Below are 8089 nucleotides of genomic sequence, written 5' to 3'. Positions count from 1 at the left end.
AAAATCTCCTACGTTTAAAGTTCTATTTCGTGGTAAAGTAACATTTATTTTATTCTCCTTCTCCTCCATCGGTTTTAATAAGTCCCATTTAATTCTAATATCTCGATTAAACATTCTCTGTGATGGTGTAACTCCTGTAGTATCATTACGCGTATTTCTGTAATTAAGTAAAAATTTGCTAAGTGCGATATCTGGGTCTATTTTAATATTCCTTTTCATATGTGTTTTGAACGTTCTAACCATGCGTTCAACCTGGCCATTGGATTGCTGGTGATAAGCAGATGTAAGCACATGTTTAATACCAAAATTGTTGCAAAATTTTTCAAAATCGTTACTCGTAAAGTTAGTGCCGTTATCAGTAACTATAGTTTCAGGTATTCCATATAGCGAAATAGTTTTAAAGATTTCTTTTAAAGTAACATCAGTCGTAATATTTTTAACAGGAATAATAATTGGAAATTTGCTGTAGGCATCGACTATTATCAACCAATTTTTTGTGAAAAACGGACCCGCATAATCTATATGTATCCTTTCAAACGGTTTGGTTGCCGAACCCATGGTTTTTGTATCTTTATAGGATTATCATGATATATATTACAATCGTCACAACTTTTCACTTCCATAACTATATCATTATTAATACCAGGCCACCACATGTAATCTTTGGATAAGGATTTGATTTTTCCTGCTACCAAGTGACCTTCATGTAATGACTGTAGTATATTTTTTCTCATAGAAGACGGAATTATGATTTTGTTGCTTTTGTAAAGACAATCCTTAATTATACTTAATTCCAATTCAATGTTTTTATAAGTATTATTCATAATAGGCCTGTTGTTATTAATATCATTTATGACTTGTTTTAATTCCATATCTTTCAAAGTTTCATCACGAATTTGATCAAAGTTAATAGGTAAATCCTCATATTCATTTATTATGGTTACATTTTCAAAAGTTTCATCACGAATTTGATCAAAGTTAATAGGTAAATACTCATATTCATTTATTATGGTTACATTTTCAAAAGTTTCATCACGACATTCTTGTGGTAATCTCGAGAGACAATCAGGAACAACATTATATTTACCGGCTTTATACTTTATATTAAAATCATATCCTCCTAATGTAATATTCCACTTCTGGAGTCTTAAGACATGGTGCTATTATCCTTAAGACCCTTGGTAAAGATGTGAACTAGAGGCTTATGGTCAGTAATAATTGTAAAATTTGTGCCTATTAAATATTCCTAGAATCTCTTTATAGCGAACATTATGGCGAGAGCCTCACGCTCAATATTGGTACAGTTCATTTCAGATTTTAATAAAGTTCTCGACGCGAAAGCTATAGGTTTTTCTTTACCATCTTTTTCAATATGAAATAGTACAGCTCCTAGACCACATTTCGATGCGTCAGTGGCTATCCCTATAGGTAATTCAGGGTTAAAATATGTCAAAGCAGGTGGAAGACTAATCAACTTCTTAAGATCATTAAAACTTTTAGAGTGTTCAAGGTTCCAAGCCCATTTTTCTTTGTTGACAATCTTATAAAGAGGATCGGCAATTTCCGCAAAATTGTTCAAAAATTTTCTATAGTAGCCAGCCATTCCCAGAAATGTTGATAATTCAGCAGCTGATTTTGGTTCTGGCATATTAATTATTGCTTCAATTTTGTCGTGATTAGCATGAATCCCCTTAGCGTCAATATCATGACCCAGGAACCTCACTTTGTTTTTAAAGAACACACTTTTGTCGAAGTTAGGTATTAGCCCAAACGATGATATTCTATCAAACACTTTTTTATGTTGTTAAGGTGGGCTTCATCGTTTTTCCCAGTTATAAGTAATCATCAATATAAAATATGACGTCATCCATATCACCGAAGATTTGATCCATAATCTGTTGAAAAATTGCAGATGAGGTCTTAAGCCCAAAAGGAAGTCTAGTAAATTGGTAATATCCCTTATGCGTAGATATGGTTAAAATATTTCTGCAACTTTTATCAATTAGTATCTGTAAGAAAGCATTTTTAAAGTCAATCTTCGTAAATTTCTTTCCTTCTGAAAGTTTAGCAATTAGATCATTGATTCGTGGTAGAGGGTATCTAAAATCTTCTAGAGCTGGGTTTACAGTGTCCTTAAAATCAGCACAAAGCCTAATGCTCCCATCATCTTTGTAGACAGCGGTAACAGGACTTGCCCATCGGACATCATTCACCGGCTCAATTATTTTATCATGTATCCATTTTTTAAGTTCATTACTAACAAGATCAATTTTTGAATAAGGAATACGTCTAGGCGGTATAATTTTAGGTTGGGCATCTCTTCTTAAATATAACTTGACACTTGCTTTGTTGATTGGCCCATTAGTCAATTTGGATTCACACTCTATAATCAATTTTTTTATTTCATCTTCGTAATTAGTGTCAACATTTGTTATAAATTTATTTAAAATATTTTTGAAAGCATTGATCCACGTACGTCCCAACAAGGCATTTTTACTTGATTCGACGACTACCGCTTGTAAATATTTTGAGATACCATCATAAGTCACTTTAACTTGAGTAGTGCCGATGATTTTGATTAAATTCCCATCATAAGCGGGGAGTTGTAACTCGGATTTCTTAAGATCTCTAATACCAAGTTTTTTAGCAAGACCATGAGGTATAATAGTGTATTTGGATCCAGTGTCCACTTGCATACAAGTAACAATATCGTTCACTTTTAAAGTAGTCATAAATGCGTTATCTTTGTCATTAATCATGTCACCAGATAAATTGTTGACATTAAAATCATTATCATCTTTGTTCTTTGTAGAGTCAACTTTCTCTTCAATAATTTCTTCAATATTCATGTTGTAATCATTGGTGTATTGTATTTGCTTTCTATTATTGTCGCCATCTCTGTAATTATTTGAGTTGTTGTTAAATTGTATTTGCTTTCTCTGATTATTATCATTACCTCTATAATTATTTGAATTGTTGTAATAAGATTGGTAATTGCTACGATTTCCGTCACCGTATTGGATTTGTTTTCTTTGATTATTATCATACCATGTATTATTTCTACCATAATTCGATTGATTATTATTGTTATAGCGATAGTTGTTGTAGTTAAAATTGTTATAATTATCGTGGTATCTCGAATTATTATTACCATTATTGTATCTAAAATTATTATTGTAATTCCCATTTCTATTTCTATTATCATAATTATTTCTAAAATTATTTCTAAAATTATTATCATTTCTAAAATTATTATTTGGTCTAAAATAATTATTTTTGTCGTTTCTATATCTACTGCAAAAATTTTTATCTTTATCGGACTTTTTATCATTATTTATATAACTTATATCATTATTCTCAGACTTAATATTACTAGAGTCCAGTTTCACCCCTAATTCAACCATCTGGTTTAACGTCAAGTCAAAGTTTTTAGAGAATTTGTATTTTATCTTATCATTTAAGGTAGATGTCCGTAATTTCTCTTTCAATCTACTGTCGTCCAAAAAATTACATTTTTTATGAAGTTTCGATACTCTAATGTACCACAGCATAAAACTCTCTGATGAGTTTTGTTGAAGAAGATTAAATTTATTAATTTATTTATATCTTGCGCTGGTAAAAGGTAAGTTAATTTTTTAATCACAATTTTAAGATCTAGAATGTCGGTATCAGAACAAATTGATTTAATATTGTCAAAAACCTCATCGGATAAATTATTAAGCAAAGTGTTTATTTTAATAGAGTCCGATAATGTACTGGTCGAAAAGTAATTTAATATTCTGTCTAAATAAATTTCGGTAAGAGGACCCACTAACTTAGGGATCTTATGTATAAACTCTTGTTTTATTTCCATGTTTTATTAATAAGACATATATGTAAGCAATTATAACATTTATTATTTTAGCAATTCAAATTTTGATATAGCTATTCATGTTTTGGTAAATATACAAATTAATTCGATGAAGTCACTATAGATATAATGCTTCCCATTTAGCAATTCGAAGCAACTAATCATGTCTCTTAAATTTATGAATTCAAACAAAACGTCCTCTGTACCACTTATTCTGGAATAATTAACGTCACAATTGTGAGTTAAGTCGAAAAGGATATCATAGATTGAAATATGGTAGGGGATATTAATTATCTTGAACGAGAACATAATATAAAAAAATGAATTTACTTTTCAATCTTCTTGTATATATAGGGAGAAAAAAATTTTTATTATTTTTTTTTTTTTAAAAAAGAAAAACATTTTATTATCCATTAGGTGAGATTCTTTTACCTATAATGAAGCACCATGCAAAGTAACATGATAATGTGCATGTAAGTAAAAATGTGTTTATTTATATTTAACTTTATTATCACTATCTTTTCCATTTCACACTTCGTTTATATACATTTTTATAAGTCCAAATTAGAATACAAACGAAAAACAAAAAAGTAAAAATATTATAAAATATAAAAAGTAAGGTTACGTCGTATAAAATTAGATTACAAAAAATAATAAAAATTAGATTATAAAAAGTTCAAATGCCAAAAAACAAAAAGTAAGATAAAGAATTAGATTATAACGCAACAATTTATAATCAATATTTTTAGTAAAATGAATTCTTAGTTATAACATTTATATAATTTTTGTATTAACTCTTAAAATTTATGCAATTAATACTATTTTTAATTAAAGTACTGTGTGTTATTTATATTTTGATAATATCGTCATATTTTTTTAAATACCATTATTTGCATAAGAATTACTTATATTTTATGTAATTGTTAAAAAAAAAATTCCGGTTATGGGTTACTTTATTCGAATATTTATACATATTTTTTTTAAATAAAATTTTTAATATTACAGTGAAACGAGTGTTAATAATCAACTTACAATAAAAGGGGGTAAACATAATAAGATTTTATTATTTAATACATATTGAAATTAAATTTAGACAGCAATTAATTAACAAGATTAATCGTTAAAAATAAAAAAATGTGTTTGTAGTAAAATATTTATTAATTCTTTAAATTTTTCTTAAATAATAAAAAAAAATGTTTAATATAGAATCTTTATTATCCAATAGTAATACCAATTTTTCCAATTTAAATGAAAACTCCCAATCTTCGTCGAGAATTCAAAAACCAAAAAGAATACACAAATATTGGAATAAAGAAAAAATAGTTATAGTTACTAAAATGTTATCAATGCCTGAAAAACAACAGATGGAAATTAAAGGCATCGCAAAATAAGTAGAAATGTCTACAGCATCGGACCATAAATTTAGACTGAACACATTCCCAGATATAAATGGAGATGTTTAAAAAAATACAGTATTCAAAAAAGAGGAAGTAAGGTACTTCCGTTGAAAGACACATCATAAGCATATTAATGGAAAATAATACTCTTACTATCCAGGAGATAATAGAAAATTTATCCCTGGTAGTCCAAAAACAACAATTAGTAAATTAAAAATATAGGTTGGTCGAAAAAAAGAGCTGGCAAGGAGCCAGATAGAAGAAATACTTCTGGGGCAATTAATATTCGTCAAATCTATTGTGTAAAGATCTTAAGTATGCCAAGAGAAATATATATCTTAGATTGAAACTTGTACCAATCTACGCCTGGGCACCATAAAATGTCCGTCCAATAATAAAAATCCCATCCTCTAAAGGTAAAAATGTAACCATACTTTGTCCAATTGGAATTGGAAGGATAATCCATTATAAAATAATAGAAGGAGCTTATAATGGGTTATTATTCCGTGATTTTATGACATAGGTTATCAATGTCTTATCAGATGCAATTATTGTAATGGATAATACATTTATCTATAGAAGCCATATCGATGCCTATAAAGATAGGATTGAATACCCACCACCATATTCACCTCAGCTAAATCCCATCGAAAATTATTTTGGAGTTTTGAAAAATATATATCGAGCAATCAATCCCCGCCCTAATTCAAGAGATGAAATTATTTGGAATATTATTCAGCTCTTACACGGATTTATTCCTTATGATTTTACTAACTTTTGCAATCACATGCAAAGCTATTTGGAGTTGGGTTATCGCATGCAACTGATTAATTAGGTAATCCTTATAATTGATTTGTATTAATAATTATAATAGTAACTCTTTTAATTTCTAAAAAGGTACTATCATCAAATTCATGGAACAATGGAATATTTTGATAAATTATAATTATATTTTTTATATATTTATTTTATCGAAGTTATTATAAAAATTTATGTATATCATATTTTTATCGAAATAAAATAAATGGATACAAAATTACAAAATTGTTTATATTTAAGAAATTAAAAAATATTTATATTAAAAAGACTTTTTACAAAAAATGATTTAGAATTTTAGATAAAATTTATGAGTTCTTAAAGAAGATCGAAAAAAATTTTCATTTTTCATCACAAATCATGTATTTACAACATAAATTTTATTATTTAAAAACGATAAATCTTGTTAATAAATTGCTTGTTTATAAACTAGTGGATACCCCGTCAAGTATGACGGGTTTTATATGAACGGGGTAAATATTAACTTTTTATAAGACCTAATTTGTCATTTTTAAAAATTTGATAATTTATTTTTTCTCTTTTACTTTTGTTTTTAATCTTTGAAGTGTTAATTATTTTTTCTAAATCTTAAGAATTTTGTATTTCTTCAACTTAAAACATAATTAATATTTATTTATTTGTCATTTTTAAAAATTTGATACTCCTAAAATATGGAGGAAAATGATATTTAATAATGATTTTAAATTTAATAATTAAAAATGGTAAATTTTATAAAATAAATTAGTCTTACTACTTTCTTATTAACACTCACAAATCATAATTAATTTATGATACTCTTAAAATATGGAGGTAAATGATATTTAATAAATTATATATTTATTGATTTTAAATTTAATTATTCAAATTCTTATTAACACTCATAAATCATAATTAATTTAATTAAACTTATAAACATTAGTTGAATAATTAAATATGTTAAATTTACCTGATTCATTATAAATTAAATAATATACATTCTTACCACTTGACACAGTAACAAATATTATTAGATTTTTAATTAATTTCTTATTAACACTCATAAATCATAATTAATTTAATAAAACTTATAAACATTAGGTGATTTTTAATTATCCATTATCATAGTATTAGATTTTTAATTTCCAAAAATGCAAATATTTCATCATACAGTTTCAACAAAATCATATTCTAATAATATAGTAAGATTATAAGGTAAAATAAATAATATACCAATCAGTAAGATCAGCCTCATAATTAATTTAATTAAACTTATAAACATTAGTTGAATAATTAAATATGTTAAATTTACCTGATTCATTATAAATTGAATAATATACATTCTTAACACTTGACACAGTAACATACCTGATTCATTATAAATTGAATAATATACATTCTTTTCTTATTAACACTCATAAATCATAATTAATTTAATTAAAGTAATAAACATTAGGTGATTTTTAATTATCATAGTATTAGATTTTTAATTTCCAAAAATGCAAATATTTCATCATACAGTTTCAACAAAATCATATGCTAATAATATAGTAAGATTATAAGTTAAAATAAATAATATACCACATTCTCGAAATTATATTAAATCTCCATCAAGTAAAATTATAAAAATCATTATTAAAAATATTTATTTATTTAATTAATAAAACAAAGATAATAAATTTAAACCAATGAAATAGAAGGAAAATAATTTTAAACCAATATAATAAGACATTAATAAGCACAATCAAAATAAAAAATAACAGTAAAATAATAACGTATATAAGAAAGATTATATTACAAAATTTAATATAGAAGGTGGCTCAGTGTGAAGAACGCTTGCCTTTAAAACGTTAAGGCGGGGGTTTTTCTTAAAATTTAACATTAGTGAGATATAGTCTCCATCGATTTATTTAACATTAGGAAGATAGGAAAGTTGATGAAAAAAATAAAAATTAACATTAGGAAGATAGGAAAGTTGATGAAAAAAATAAAAATTACATTAAGGATATACGAAAACGTTCATTTCTTGATTACGGTGATTATATATATA

This window comes from Gordionus sp. m RMFG-2023, chromosome 3, assembly GCF_954871325.1.
Source record: "Gordionus sp. m RMFG-2023 chromosome 3, tfGorSpeb1-WG-v2, whole genome shotgun sequence".
Classification (NCBI taxonomy): domain Eukaryota; kingdom Metazoa; phylum Nematomorpha; class Gordioida; order Chordodea; family Parachordodidae; genus Gordionus; species Gordionus sp. m RMFG-2023.
This window is presented reverse-complemented; position numbering follows the sequence as displayed.